At 37.7% G+C, this 14674-nt stretch overlaps 1 long non-coding RNA gene across 24 annotated transcripts; it reads left to right on the top strand.

Annotated features, from left to right (window-relative positions):
* Positions 1-85: 85 nt before the first annotated feature.
* Positions 86-7141, top strand: LOC110228356. Of its 24 annotated transcripts, none has more exons than XR_002331907.1 (22): positions 87-692; positions 936-1199; positions 1428-1502; positions 1764-1842; positions 1961-1999; positions 2083-2164; positions 2302-2531; positions 2609-2696; positions 3005-3071; positions 3171-3289; positions 3440-3520; positions 3636-3717; positions 3809-3870; positions 3949-3990; positions 4078-4187; positions 4303-4824; positions 4941-5022; positions 5088-5161; positions 5240-5281; positions 5359-5412; positions 5521-5613; positions 5719-7141. It is a non-coding gene; the product is annotated as an uncharacterized LOC110228356 (long non-coding RNA). The 24 variants fall into 24 exon arrangements; XR_002331895.1 differs by having other exon boundaries at positions 1428-1842; positions 5719-5767; positions 5935-7141; XR_002331904.1 differs by having other exon boundaries at positions 88-692; positions 1428-1578; positions 1769-1842.
* Positions 7142-14674: the final 7533 nt, after the last annotated feature.

Here is a 14674-nt window from a genome sequence, read left to right as displayed (position 1 = left end):
AGATCCCCTCTCTTCTTCTGCTATTCATCATCTTCTTCTTCTTCGATTAATCTCATCATCTTCTTCTTCGTCTTCGTTTCATCATCATCTTCTCTTGATTAATCTCATTATTCTTCTTTGATTCCTCATCTTCTTCTTCGATTCATCATTTTCTTCTTCGATTACACCAACATCATCTTTTTCTTCTTCTATACCGGAATCTTCGCCCATGAGATCTCGCCGCCGGTGTCTCCGATCAACGACTCCACTCCTCGATTCATCACTACGTCACTTTTTTCTCTCCCACCCCAAATTTTTTTTTTTTTTTCTTTTTGGGTCAAGAAACCAATTTTGTGGAAGCCCAAATAGAAAATAGCTTTTAGTCCAACAATTATGAACCGAAAAAACCGAAAAGCAAAAACCGAAATAACCGTGAAATAACCGAACCAAACCGAAATTGTTAGTCGGTTAGTTCGGTACAGAATTCATTTTCCGATTAAACCGGAAAACCGACTAACCGAAACCGAATAAACCGATCGGTTTAAATTCGCAGGCCTATCTCTCATATTTAGAAAACCCCAAATTCTCATTTTCGAAAAATGTCTGCGGAAGTTGAGAACCGGTGCTTTTGCGGCGGCGTTGCTTGGGTCACCGGCGATGATGATCCAGGAAGGGCGTTCTCTGAGTTCGGCTAGGTTAATCGATTATCTAAGGTTAGTTACACGATCGATCTCTGACTCCCAAATTCCAGATTCAGTCGAGCCGATTCCGATCAATCTGTTTCCGATTTGTGTTTCTCTGTTACTTGATTCGATTTTTGTTACTTTAATTTATCCCATTTGGTTCGTTAATCTTCTTGAATTTTATGAGTCTGGGTGGAGTGATTTTGTGATCTTATTGCTTTCAATATCTTCTCCGATGGTTTTTTCTGATTTGCGATTTGTTTGATTTGACAGATCATTAACGAACGCGAGACTGGGAAATTTTAAGGGACTAGGATTCGTGATTTTCAAAGATGAGAAATCAGTGAGGGATGTTAATGAATAGATGGATGGGAAAATGCTCGATGGCCTTAGTAGCATCACCGTGAACGATGAAGCGGTGGTGTATACGTTGGTTGATACGAAAGGCATACAACGGAGGCTATTCATTTGGATGCGGCGGTGGTGGTGGACGCTGAGAGGAAGGTTGTTATGGAGGCGGTGACGGAGGTCACAGAGGTGTTTTGCTTACATAGTTCATTTTGCTTACATAGTTCATTGAGCGTCTGTCAAGAAAAATTCCTTGTGGTCATTAATGTCGCTACCACAAAAAATATCTCTTTAGTGTATGTGGAATAACTGTTATCAAATAACTCACTGGAAAGACATATGTGGAATAAATGTCGCTGGTCAAGTTCTATGATCATTATTCTCTCTAATATTTTATTTGTTGGTTTTAATTGTCAGGGTTTGAGTGAGACCCTGACACAAGGTTTACTTGCAACATTCTTCTAAACTGCCTCATGGAATCTCTGGCACAAGGTTTGAATACCGTGTTTTTCCTTCAAAGTTCAACAGTTTGATGCGACGTCATAGTTTCTATTCCAAATCAGATAAGGTATAAATATTTTAACTCTGCTTGGATTAATATAAAGTCAGACCAACCGACCTAGACAAAGGTATTCTAGATATGGAACTCGTTTGATATAGATATTCTGCCTTTTGTTCCTCTGAATCACTCAGTTGATTTCTATCATTAATTTTGGTAACTAGACAGATAATTTTGTCATTTTTTTGTTCCAGAACAGAAAATCATCCAACGATTGTGACCATATTCCTGCTTTTGTTCCAGAAGAAGATTAAATAAACTCCATGGTTCTCTGTAAGTTTAGTTAGTTTGATAGCTGAATCTTAAAATCCTGTATATCTTTCTGGCACTGTGTACACTTAGGGAAAGTCAACCGTGCTGATTAATCTTGTCCTTGACTTATAAACTGCAGACAAAAATTGGCCCAAGTATTTTCATAAGTTCAAAGGAGGTCTGAACAAAAGATCCTATGATGATAGTTAACTTTTTAGTCTTCAGAAAGGTTCAAGGAGCTGACGGGATCAATATTTGCAGTGTGAGAATACCTTGAGATACCATGTTTGAGGAGCCTCATCACAAATTCATGAAAGACAAAGCTATCTACAAGGTTTAAAAGGTAAATTTATGTTTCCCTTTGGTTTAGTGTTCTCTCACTCTTAAGATCAGTAGTGTGTTTGGTATTTATTAAAGTTTTCTTTCATTAGCTAAGTGTTATACTACTAAAACTAATGAACATGTGTTTCTGCTTGGCAGACACCAATTTAAAGTTTGAGGAGGACATGGTGAGGTCTATATGCGATATGAGAAACTAAGTAAGCCAACAAACCCCTTATGAGACCACTGTTAATGAGATGGCACACGTACGCACTTCCCCTTGTAAAATAACATGTAGGGAAAAGGAAAACACAATGATATCCAAACAAGAGAGCTTCTGTACACAACATCTTGCTCAATTGGAATAACGCTGAAGAAAAAAGAAGCGGGTAAATAATAGCCTCACAGATATACACCTATCCTCTATTTTTTGTTATATGACAGAATGTGAAATCTCGGGGTGTAGAATGCCAAAAATTTCAGCATATTGAGGAAAACTCTTGGCTATTTTCTGGATGAGTGAAAGATTAACTTCGCTTCATTTGACTCTAAAGGTAAAGAAACATCTTACGTTGATCAGCTAGGCGTTTTTTTAAGTTAGTTCGAAACTATGTAGTCCAACAATTATCACTTGTCTACATTCTTTTAAAAGCCTATGACTTTGCTATCTTACTAGCTTTTCCCTTTCTTCAGTCGCTTTCATTACTTGGAATTTCATGAACATCTTGTCCTTTATGAATGGTTGTCTAGTTGTATGTCTCCAAAGTATCTTACATGCTTATTCAGCTTGCTGGTCATTGCATAAATTTCGTTTCAAAGTGAAGACAAATTGCTAACAAAAATAGTGTTAAATTTTCTGCAGACCAGTGGCTCAGTTTACAGAGCATTATATGGCTCAATTGTGGTTGTTAGCATTGCTCACATTATAGGTTGGTTTTGTTTCTTACTTTCTTCACCTGGTAGACAGAAATACTTAGCACTGTTTCAGTGAAATAAATTAAAGTTTGTGATTTATTAAATTTTGCAAGGAAGAAGAAAGGAGCTGATTTTGGCTGCAGTCTTGTTTTGTTAGAGCCCTTGTGACTGCACTAGCACCAATCTATTCCTTCTGATAATTGGACATGTTACTTATGGGGTGGTTAAACTGGTAAGTAAGACTGATCATGCTTTATTAGTGGCTGCCATCAAAATTCCCTTCAAAATATCATTTTTCACACAAAGAATTTGTTTTCCTTAAAACTGCAAAAATGAGAATTTACTTGATTTTCATTTTTGTTTTGTTTGATTGTGATATAAGATTTTGGAAGGTCCAGTTATCTCCAAGAGAAGAATATGGGTTCTGCCTCCTGGCATCTATTTTCCTTGGAACAAATTTCAGGTTGCAACTTGATATTTCTTATAGTTTATATTTGTTTCTCCTGCAGTAAGTAAAAAATCTCTGTGCTAAATATGGTGGGGAACTTCTGTTGTTTCTATTGGATTTCCTTAATAAGTTTTCAAGGTAGTGGGGATCAATACAACATTTAGCAGCAGAGAACGATGTGGTTTTAGTATGGGGAACATGAATGCATCAAGGTATCTAAATTTAATAATCTTGTTTCTACTATGATCTGGTCATTCATATTTTTGTATCTCGGATTTAGTTAATAAATGTGCATTTCAACAGGGAATTAGTACAAGAGAAGAGAATTTTCATTAAGTTCATGATCGGAACATATGCAGTTTCAGGTATATTTTTCCACTACAGTCTCAGAAGTAGATTGATGGTCACGACAATCTTGGTAAAACTTGTTTCTAGTCTTGTAGGTTGCACATGGACTTGAACATATTAATGTCTTTTGCTTTCAGGTAAATTTAATGTTCTTGTTCCGAATCTAATCCGATCGTTGACATTTAGCGTCTGAAGTTTAGTTAATATATGTGTGTTTTCCACAGGAAATAAGCTTGCAAAAATAGAACAAGAGAAGAGAGATGTCATCAAATTAGGTACTACTGCAAATATGAAGCTGCCAAGTTTGAGGAGCTTCATCTACAATGTTTAAAAGGTAAAACTTTCAGTTTTCCTTTAGTTTAGTCATCTCTCACTCTTAATATCAGTAGTGTGTTTGGACTTTGGTGGGATATTACTAAAACTAATGAACATGTGTTTCTGCTTGGCAGACACTATTTCCAAGTTTGAGGAGAACAAGGAGAGGCTCTATATGCGATATGAGCAACTATATAAGCCAATAAACCCCTAATGTGACCAGTTATTTGACTCAATTGTGGTTGTTAGTATTACTCACACTGTTTCAGTGTGAAAGAAATTAAAGTTTGTGATAAAATTTTGGAAGGAAGAAGAAAGGAGCCCTTGCCCTTGTGACTTCACTAGCACCATTCTATTCCGTTTGATAATTGGAAATGTTACTTACGTGGTTAAGCTGGAAAGTAAGACTAATCATGCTTTTTAAGTGTTTGCCATCAAAATTCCCTTCAAAATACCATTTTTCACACAATTGTTTTTTCCTTAACTGCAAAAGTGAGAATTTTTGTTTTGTTTTGTTTGACTGTGAAATATGATTTTGAAAGGTCCAGTTATCCCCATTTCTTTCACCCTCGCACTGTGAAAGACAAGGTCTCCAAGAGAAGAAATGGGCCCTGCTTCCTTCCATCTATTTTCCTTGGGACAATTTTCAACTCCAGGTTGCAACTTGATCTTTCTTAGAAATTTATCTTTGTTTCTCCTGCACTAAGTCAAAAATCTTGGTGATAAATATGGTGATGAACTTCTGTTGTTTCTATTGGATTTCCTTAATAAGTTTTCAAGGTATTGGGGATCAATACAACATTTAGCAGCAGAGAAGGACGTGGTTTTAGTATGAGGAACATGAATGCATCAAGGTATCTAAATTTAATCTTGTTTCTACTATGATCTGGTCATTCAAAATAAATGTGCATTTCAACAGGGAAGATGCTTGAAAATTAGTACAAGAGAAGAGAATTTTCATTAAGTTCATGATCGGAACATATGCAGTTTCAGGTATATTTTTCCACTAGAGTCGCAGAAGTATATTGATGGTCACGACAATCTTGGTATAACTTGTTTCTAGTCTTGTAGGTTGCACATGGACTTGAACATGTTAATGTCCTTTGCTTTCAGGTAAATTTAATGCTCTTGTTCCGATCGTTGACATTTCGCGTCGGGATTTTAGTTAATATATATGTGTGTTTCCACAGGGAATAATAAGCTTGCAAAAATATAACAAGAGAAGAGAGTTGTCATCAAATAAGGTACTATTGTTTAAACTCTTCTTGACCCACTAATTAGTGAGAGAAATCGAGGTAAACTAAACAGAATTTTATAAGTTTGTACATTTATTTTCTTGAACCTATAAGCAGTGCCAAAGCAAGAATCGTTTGAAGAACTTGCATCTCTAAATTATACGATCAACAAGCTGGCCATGAGTCGCGCTAAGCCTTTGCATCCCACTTGTAAGTTAAAATTCCTCTATTACTACATATTAGTGATTCGTTTATTCAATTTTCCTAATGTCGGTACTGGTGTGTCCTCTTTTCCGTTTAATCCGTGAAAACAAGACATGTAGTTACAGAGAGCTGCCAAGAACAGGAGCGATTCAAAAGAACTGTAAGTTATCTTCTAGTTTTATAAGTTTAATTATTTTCCCAGGTATGTCTTCAATCCTTTTTTCGGTTTAGTATGTCGATTTATCTCTTATAACTTGAAGTTATTGCCTCTTCTGTTCTTATATATTATCATAATTCATAACTAATAGACTTTTCAAATATCTATAGTGAGTGAGCAGGTACGTACCAGAAAAATCAGAGTTTACACTACATACGGAAACGAAGAGAATATATATATGGTTCCTTGAATAGCACGATCTAGGTTGATTTCTTGAATCTCCCAACACATTGTATACATGTATGCTTAGATTCTTACATTCATGCATATTTGCTTCCTTGATTCATTGCTTGATTCTTTACTTACATCATTAACTTGTTCACTTGCTATCTTTTTTGTTTCTTTTGCTTAACTTGCTTACATGCATTTACATGTGTACGTTTGGAGGACGGATGGACCAATGAGTCAAGAGCTTGATTCGGACACCGTGAATCAAGGAAGACGTTCGATCCCCAATCTATATCATGGTACTTAGCCAATGGGGTTGGTTGGTTGTATGACTAAGTAACGATAAAGATTGGTCCATCAATATATGATCGGATGCGAATCGATGTACGAATTAATAAAGCAACAAATGGATTAACAAAGAGGATCAATAGACGGATCGAAGAAGAAACAAATTCGCATGTTGGCCAAGGTATGTAAACCAAGGCCTGCAGATTTGGTTAACCGAACCAAACCGGGCCGGTTAATTTTGGTTTACGGTTTATTTTGGTTATTGAAATGTACATGCTGAAATTAACCGAATAAATAATCGGTTTGAATCTCAGTTTTTTCGGTTAATCAAATCCTACCGAAAATAACCAAAATTTTGGATTTCCTTGGTTAAAATTGGTTAATTTGGTTTTGTTTCGATAAATGGGCTTGCGAAAAAGAAGAATGTTTGGCCTGGACAAAGCCCAGTAAAGTTTAGAAAAAAACAAATGAAGCTTGACGAAGACCTAAAACAGACGAAGCTTGACGGCGGCCGATACAAAATCAGATGAAGCTTGACGGTGGTTGATACGAATAGCAGATCTGACAAAAGAAGAGGAAGAAGAAGAAGATCTCGGTTATGAGAACTGAACCGAAAATGTCGGTTAACCCAACAAAATTTACAAAGCTTCCGATTGGTTCAGCTCTCCTAACCGAAACTAAACCGAAACCAAAAATCTCGGTTCAGAACGGTTCGGAGTTCTCGGCCCGGTCATTTCTCGCAGGTCTATGTAAAAGAATCTAAGTTATTAGTTAAGCTAGACGTTGGGAATTGACCATTGGACAAGGATAAAAAATATGTAATCGTTAGACTTATATTGGTTAAGCGAACAATTTGCATAATTTGACTGAGTGAATGATCGATCTAAAGTATAAGGGACAAAGACGATTAAACCAGTACAATGGTTGATTGGAATTAGACCAAGGGTAGAAATACTTCTCTTGTGTAATAATAAATGGTTTATAGGATCAAGCTTCGTAAAGGAAATTCTTTGTTAAAATGCGAAAATACGGAGAGTCGGCTGGGAACACGATGTCACACTTGCTTCCTTGATGTGTTTACTACAAGAAAACATCTCATTTTCCAACCACCATTTTCGACGAATTTAATTACATATTTAATTATTAATTTCTAACGAAGACATAGAGACAAGTCTCTGTATGACCTAAGAGTGACTGATTCTAGTAAAGTTCCGGTGAAGTAATGAGTGATCGAAAGTTTTTGGAAACTCAGGAGAAAGTCGGATAGTACAATCTCAAAACGCGGGCAAAGCAGCTCACTAAGATATCATCAGAAAGTGACGACAACTGTAGGATTACAAATGGCTATTCGTTGTTCGTGGAGGTCGGAGATGTCAATGGAGACGACATTAACAGTTAAACTCGCCGATGAATATGTAAATAGGGTTTAGGGTTTTACTAAGTAAGACTCATGCCACTTTTTCAATTACCTTAACCTAAAAATTAGAACACAGTTATTTAAAATGAATTTGATCGTTCCCTTTCTTAAGTGATTGAAAAAAATATATAAAAAAATATAAGTATTAATTTGTAAAAATAAAAGGGAAAATTCCCCAAAAAAACCCAAAGTAATTTTTATTTGGACGTTTAATACCCAATTGTTTTGGATTGGAATAAAAATACCTCATTTAATAAAATTTAGTCTAAAAATTCCTTATGTTTGACTTGTTGGTGGATTCAAACCCGTGATTTAACGTCCGTTAACAGCCGTTACGGAATCAATAACCGGTGTTAAATTTTTCAATCCCTATGTTTATAAATATATATATGTCTGTGTACTAAGCTTACGATTATATTACTTTAGTCTTGTGGTTACTGGTGTGTTATGTCACCCATTGAACTCGGGTTCGATCCTCCTCATTACCCACCATTGATTTTTTTTTTTGTTCTCATCCACGATTTCTCCTTCCTCCACATTTAACCCAAATCTCCGTCGCAGTCCGTCGCCATCTCTTCTCACTTAAACCCACCATCGCGATTCACGTCGACTTGCTCGATTATTCTCTTAACTTTCTCCAATTTGCTTTCTCTAGTGGCCATATGTACATGAAAGTTTCAAACTTTTTCTCCAAAATTAGAGCACATAACAAAGGATTGATGATAAGGAAACAACGATCTAATTACAGAACACATAGATCTAGAATTCACAAAGTAAAAAAAAAAAAAAAACCCTAGATTTGCGTTGCAATGTTTAGCGGAAGAAGAAGGCGAGAAGCCGGGAAAAAAAAAAAAAAAAAAAGTTGGGAGAGGGGGAATCGAACCCGGACGCTAAGGATAACATAAAGGGCTAATCACCACCAGACTAGGCGAAAATATTTGTGGTAACATATAAAGAGATTGTATATATCTGTTTAAACACGCGGGGTTGAACTTTGACGGTATTTATGGATTCCGTAACGACTGTTAACGGATGTTAAATCACGCGTTTGAATCCACCAACAAGTCAAACATAAGGAATTTTTAGACTAGGTTTTATTAAATGAGGTATTTTTATTCCAATCCAAAACAATTGGGTATTAAACGTCCAAATAAAAATTACTTTGGGTTTTTTTTGGGAATTTTCCCAAAAATAAAATTAGCCTTCATGTTGTTTGTTTAGTGTAAAAAATTTACTCGTGACTTCCTTTTCGGGTATTCACATTCGCAATGGGTGGCGTTTCAAAATAGGAAGAAGACTACACGCTGTTTCAAAAATTGATAACTAAACTTCATGTCGTCTAAAAGTAAGGGGGGCGGCTTAAAACCCTAACCCTAGTTTGGCTCCTTATAAATACTCCTCTCTCCGCCGTTTATAATCATTAGTCCTCTCCGATCTCCGAGTTCAACCCAAATGTTAATCTTTGGCTCTCTTAATTCTTTTTGAAGTTTTGTTTATTTTTCAATCTGTTTTCGATTTGATATAATTAGTCTAGGATTTGTTCTGTTTTTTTTTTTTATGCTTGATCTTAGATTAACGAATTTTGAAGAAAAGGGTTTCTCAGTGATGAATACACAGATGACGAGTCCGATGAAATCCATTCATTAAATCATGGGGACAAACGAGGCATTTGTCTGAGAGGAATCCTTTTATTGTGTTCAATCTTATCAGATTTTTCTGGTAAATGTTTTTCAAAGTTATTTGATTTGTGATTTTGGAAAATTAAAGATTAAGGCATGATGAGGATTGTTTTATTGTCATCTGATTTTATGATGAATATATACCTCCTACTCATTCTGAGTGCCTTTTCTTATCATGAAATTCTTTGAGTCAATAATTTTGTTGGAGTTGAATAAGTCATCAAAGACTAAGTCACTATTAGTTAGTGATGTTGAGTCAATCAATAAGGCGTAATCGTAGGAACTAAGCCACGTTCAAATCTGTTTCCTTAGTTTTCTCATTTCAGTTGTTGTAAGGCTATTTAAAGGCCATTTCGATTTCTTTCTAATGCATCAGAGATTCTTTTCTCAAAACCTGCAACTCTTATTTTAACATTGTGGTATCAGAGCCCTCTCAAAAGGGATCTGACGGAGTGAGAAACGAGTGTGTATTTTGAGTGAGTGTGAGAAAAGAAATCGGTGTGAGAGATGGCAGCTGAATCAAGTAACTTCAATGCCCCGTGTGTGCCAAAATTCGATGGAGATTACGACCATTGGAGTTTACTAATGGAGAACCTGTTGCGTTCAAAGGAGTATTGGTGTGTGATTCAACCTGGTTTTAAGGAACCCGGAGAAGGAGAAGTGCTGTCCGCAGCACAACAGAAGGTGTTAGATGAAGCAAGGCTAAAGGACTTGAAGGCAAAGAACTATCTCTTCCAGTCCATTGACAAGTCGATCTTGAAGACCATCACTCAAAAGGAGACCGCTAAGCTTTTATGGGATTCCATGAAAATCAAGTATCAAGGCAATGAAAGGGTGAAACGTGCGCAGCTACAGAGACTTCGTAGAGTTTTCGAAACCTTAGAGATGAAGGTGGGAGAAACAGTGACAGATTATTTCGGGAGAGTCATGGTGACATCAAACGATATGCGGAACTGCGGAGAAAACATGGAAGATGTGAAGATCGTTGAAAAAATTCTTCGAACACTAACGGAGAATTTTAACTATGTCGTGTGCTCTATAGAAGAATCAAAGGACATTGACCAGATGACTGTCGACGGGCTACACAGCTCACTGCTTGTTCACGAACAGAAGATACGACGTAGGGGAGTCGAAGAGCAAGTACTAAAAGTTGAGTACGACAACTCTGGACGAGGAAGAGGTAGGGGCTACAATGGTAGAAGAGGAGGTAGCAACGTGTCAAGAGGAAGAGGAGGAACCAGACCAAGTTTCGACAAAGCTACCATTGAATGTTTTAGATGTCACAAACTGGGACATTTTCAATACGAGTGTCCAACCGCTGAAAAGGAAGCAAACTATGCTGAGTTCGATGAAGGAGAGGCATTGCTTCTAATGGCGCAAACAGAGACTCAAGAAACGAAGAAAAGTGGTCTGTGGTTTCTGGATTCGGGATGTTCCAATCACATGACGGGAAATAAAGAATGGTTCATGGAGATCGATGATAGTTTCAGGCATGCGGTGAGATTGGGCAACAGTTCAAGAATGGAGGTTGTGGGAAAAGGAGACGTCAAATTTGAGGTTGACGGAGTGACTCAAATTGTAAGTGACGTGTTCTTTGTTCCAAACCTGACTAATAATCTGTTGAGTGTTGGGCAATTACAAGAAAAGGGTGTGGATGTTCTGATTAGCAAAGGAGTGTGTAAGATCTATCATCCTCGCAGAGGTTTGATTGTGAGCACAAAAATGACTGCAAATCGCATGTTCATTGTGTCAGCTATTATGAAAACCGATCCCAATCAATGTCTGAAAATCGAAGAAGATGAAGTGGCGACCCTCTGGCACAAGCGTTACGGACATCTCAATAACACATCTATCCAGAGTATGCATGACAAGAAACTGGTAAATGGTCTACCTCCAATGAAAGAAATCCCTAAGGTTTGCGAAGTCTGTAACATCGGAAAGCAACACCGAGAAACTATACCAAAGAAGAGCCAATGGAGAGCTGCGGAGAAGCTAAAGCTCATTCATGCAGACTTATGCGGCCCTATTTCTCCAACCTCTCACAGTGGAAAAAGGTACATCTTCCTTTTGATTGATGACTTTAGCCGCAAAAGTTGGATCTACCTTCTCTCTGAAAAAAATGAGGCGTTTGATACTTTCAAGATTTTTAAAGCTCTTGTGGAGAAAGAATCAGGAACAGAAATTGGTTGTTTGAGGACTGATAGGGGAGGAGAGTTCACCTCAAATGTGTTCAATCAGTTTTGTGAAGAAAATGGGATTAAGAGACAGTTAACCGCAGCCTACACGCCACAACAAAATGGTGTCGCCGAAAGAAGAAATCGCACAATAATGAATATGGTCCGATGCTTGCTTACGGAGAAGAGTATGCCAAAGCGTTTTTGGCCTGAGGCTGCAAAGTGGACATGTCATGTGTTGAACAGAAGTGTGACAAGTGCGGTGAAAGACATGGTGCCTGAAGAATGCTGGAGTGGGATAAAACCGAGCGTGAATTATTTCAGAGTGTTCGGTTGCATCGGCCACGCACACGTACCAGAGCAGCGAAGAATAAAACTTGATAGCAGAAGCCGAAAATGCATTCTTCTTGGTGTAAGTGAGGAATCGAAAGCATATCGACTCTATGATCCAATCTCCAAAACAGTAGTCACTAGCCGAGATGTGATTTTTGAAGAGGAGGAGAAGTGGGATTGGAGCGCAGATGAGAAAGGTCTCAGTGATGTCTTAGATTGGGGAGAAGAAGAAGATCAAAACAGAGAAGATGGCGCAGAAGAGATCGAAGAAGAGGGTGAAATCGAGGAGCATCTCAATGTTGAAAATCTCAATTCTCCGCAGCCAGAGATACGTGAGCAACGAGAGAGAAGGGCACCTATTTGGATGCAAGACTATGAAAGTGGGGAGAGGATCTCGGATGGAGAGGCTGAAGCAGAGTTGGCGATGGCTCTGTTTTTATCTCATGGTGATCCAGTCCAGTTTACAGAAGCAAGTAAAGAAGAGAAGTGGATGGAGGCAATGAGAAGCGAAATTCAGTCCATTGAGAAGAATGATACTTGGGATCTTGTAAGATTACCGGCTGAGGCCAAAAGGATTGGAGTCAAATGGGTTTTCAAAACCAAGCTGAATGAGGATGGAAAAGTCGATAAATATAAGGCGCGTTTGGTCGTGAAAGGTTATGCTCAAGAAGAAGGCATTGACTATGATGAAGTCTTTGCTCCGGTAGCTCGTTGGGATACAATTCGAATTCTTTTGGCTGTGTCTGCGCAAAGAGGATGGAAGGTGTACCAATTAGACGTAAAAAGTGCTTTTCTTTATGGAGAATTGAAGGAAGTGGTGTATGTGGACCAGCCAGAAGGATTTGTCAAAAAAGGTGAGGAAGACAAGGTGTATCGGTTAAAAAAGGCGCTATACGGGTTAAAACAAGCTCCTAGAGCCTGGTTTAGTCGGATTGAGGGGTACTTCAAGCAAGCAGGATTCAACAGAAGCAGCCATGATCATACCTTATTCATCAAAAGAGAAGGTGAAAAGTATATCATGGTAAGTATCTATGTTGATGATTTAATTTTTGCTGGGAATGATGAAGTGTTGCTTGAAGAGTTCAAAAAGTCAATGAAGCAAGAGTTTGAGATGACTGATCTCGGCTTAATGAGGTTCTTTCTTGGTGTGGAAGTTCGTCAAAGTCACGCTGGAATTCATTTATGCCAGAAGAAGTATGCTCAAGAAGTGTTAGAAAGGTTTAAAATGGCGGATTGTAATCCGGTCAAAAATCCGATTGTTCCCGGAGCTAAACTCACAAAAGAAGGCGGAGGAGAAGAAGTAGATGCCACTCTTTACAAACAGATTGTTGGGTGCCTAATGTATCTTACAGTGACAAGGCCTGACATGATGTATGTTGTATGTTTGATCTCTCGTTACATGTCAAAACCAAGGGAAGAACATATGTTGGCGGCAAAGAGGGCTTTGAGATATCTGAAAGGTACTTTGGAGCTTGGTATTTTTTATAAGGCAGGTTCTGAGCTGAAAGTGGAGGCATACACAGACAGCGACTATGCCGGAGACACTGATGATCGGAGAAGCACTTCTGGTTATGTGTTTTTACTAAATGGAGCTGCAGTATGTTGGAGTTCAAGGAAACAAGAGGTGGTGACTTTATCGTCTACTGAAGCGGAGTATGTTGCTGCAACTTCATGTGCGTGTCATTGCGTTTGGTTTAAAGGAGTCTTGGAGCAGAACTTCAGCGAAGAGTGTAAGTGTATGGAGATTTATTGTGATAACACTTCATCAATTAAGCTGTCAAAGAATCCGGTGATGCATAGGCGCACCAAGCACATCGACGTGAAATATCACTATTTGCGTGATCTTACAAATCAAGAAGTGGTGAAGCTAGTGTTCGTTGGAACGGGAGAACAAGTTGCAGATGTTATGACAAAGCCGGTGAAGCTCGAGACCTTTGTTAAACTGCGAAGTCTTCTGGGAATGCAAGCACAAGGAGTTTAAACTGAATGTTGATCCAACATGTTCAGTTTAAGGGAGGGTTTTGTTGGAGTTGAATAAGTCATCAAAGACTAAGTCACTATTAGTTAGTGATGTTGAGTCAATCAATAAGGCGTAATCGTAGGAACTAAGCCACGTTCAAATCTGTTTCCTTAGTTTTCTCATTTCAGTTGTTGTAAGGCTATTTAAAGGCCATTTCGATTTCTTTCTAATGCATCAGAGATTCTTTTCTCAAAACCTGCAACTCTTATTTTAACAAATTTTATAAGTTCTATTCATAAACCAATCGCAAATTACTGAGTTGCATATTAATGCTGAATTGCTTATTTTATCTATTTATGATTGTCTTATAGAAGCTTGATTGTTATTAAAACTTGGAAAAAATTGAATAACTTGTATTTTGTGGATTGGATTCATAGCTAGAAATCCTTGTAAGTTGTACACTCCGAATTCTGGCTATTTGACATAACAGACGAAGAACTGATCTTTAGAAAAGTAACTGTGTCTTTTTGAAGGCAATAAAGTATTCAACAAGGGGATCATCAACTTCTGAGAGAAATAACTTGTAAACTTTGTTTCTGTATAATCAAATAAAACATGACACTTTCTCATGAATCGCTAATCAAATAAAACATGACACTTTCTCATGAATCGCTAATGTTACCAAGTATTATTCATGAGGTTTTAGAAAACGATATTCCTCTTGAACAGGGAAAGTAACAATATTCCTTTATATTTAACCGAATCTCACAATCAGTCGAACATTTTCCTAACTAAAGTCGACTCTATCTGTTTTGAGTCGAGAAAAAAAGG

Source organism: Arabidopsis lyrata (genome assembly GCF_000004255.2).
Source record: "Arabidopsis lyrata subsp. lyrata unplaced genomic scaffold ARALYscaffold_5, whole genome shotgun sequence".
Taxonomy (NCBI): Eukaryota; Viridiplantae; Streptophyta; class Magnoliopsida; order Brassicales; family Brassicaceae; genus Arabidopsis; species Arabidopsis lyrata.
This window is presented reverse-complemented; position numbering and strand designations above follow the sequence as displayed.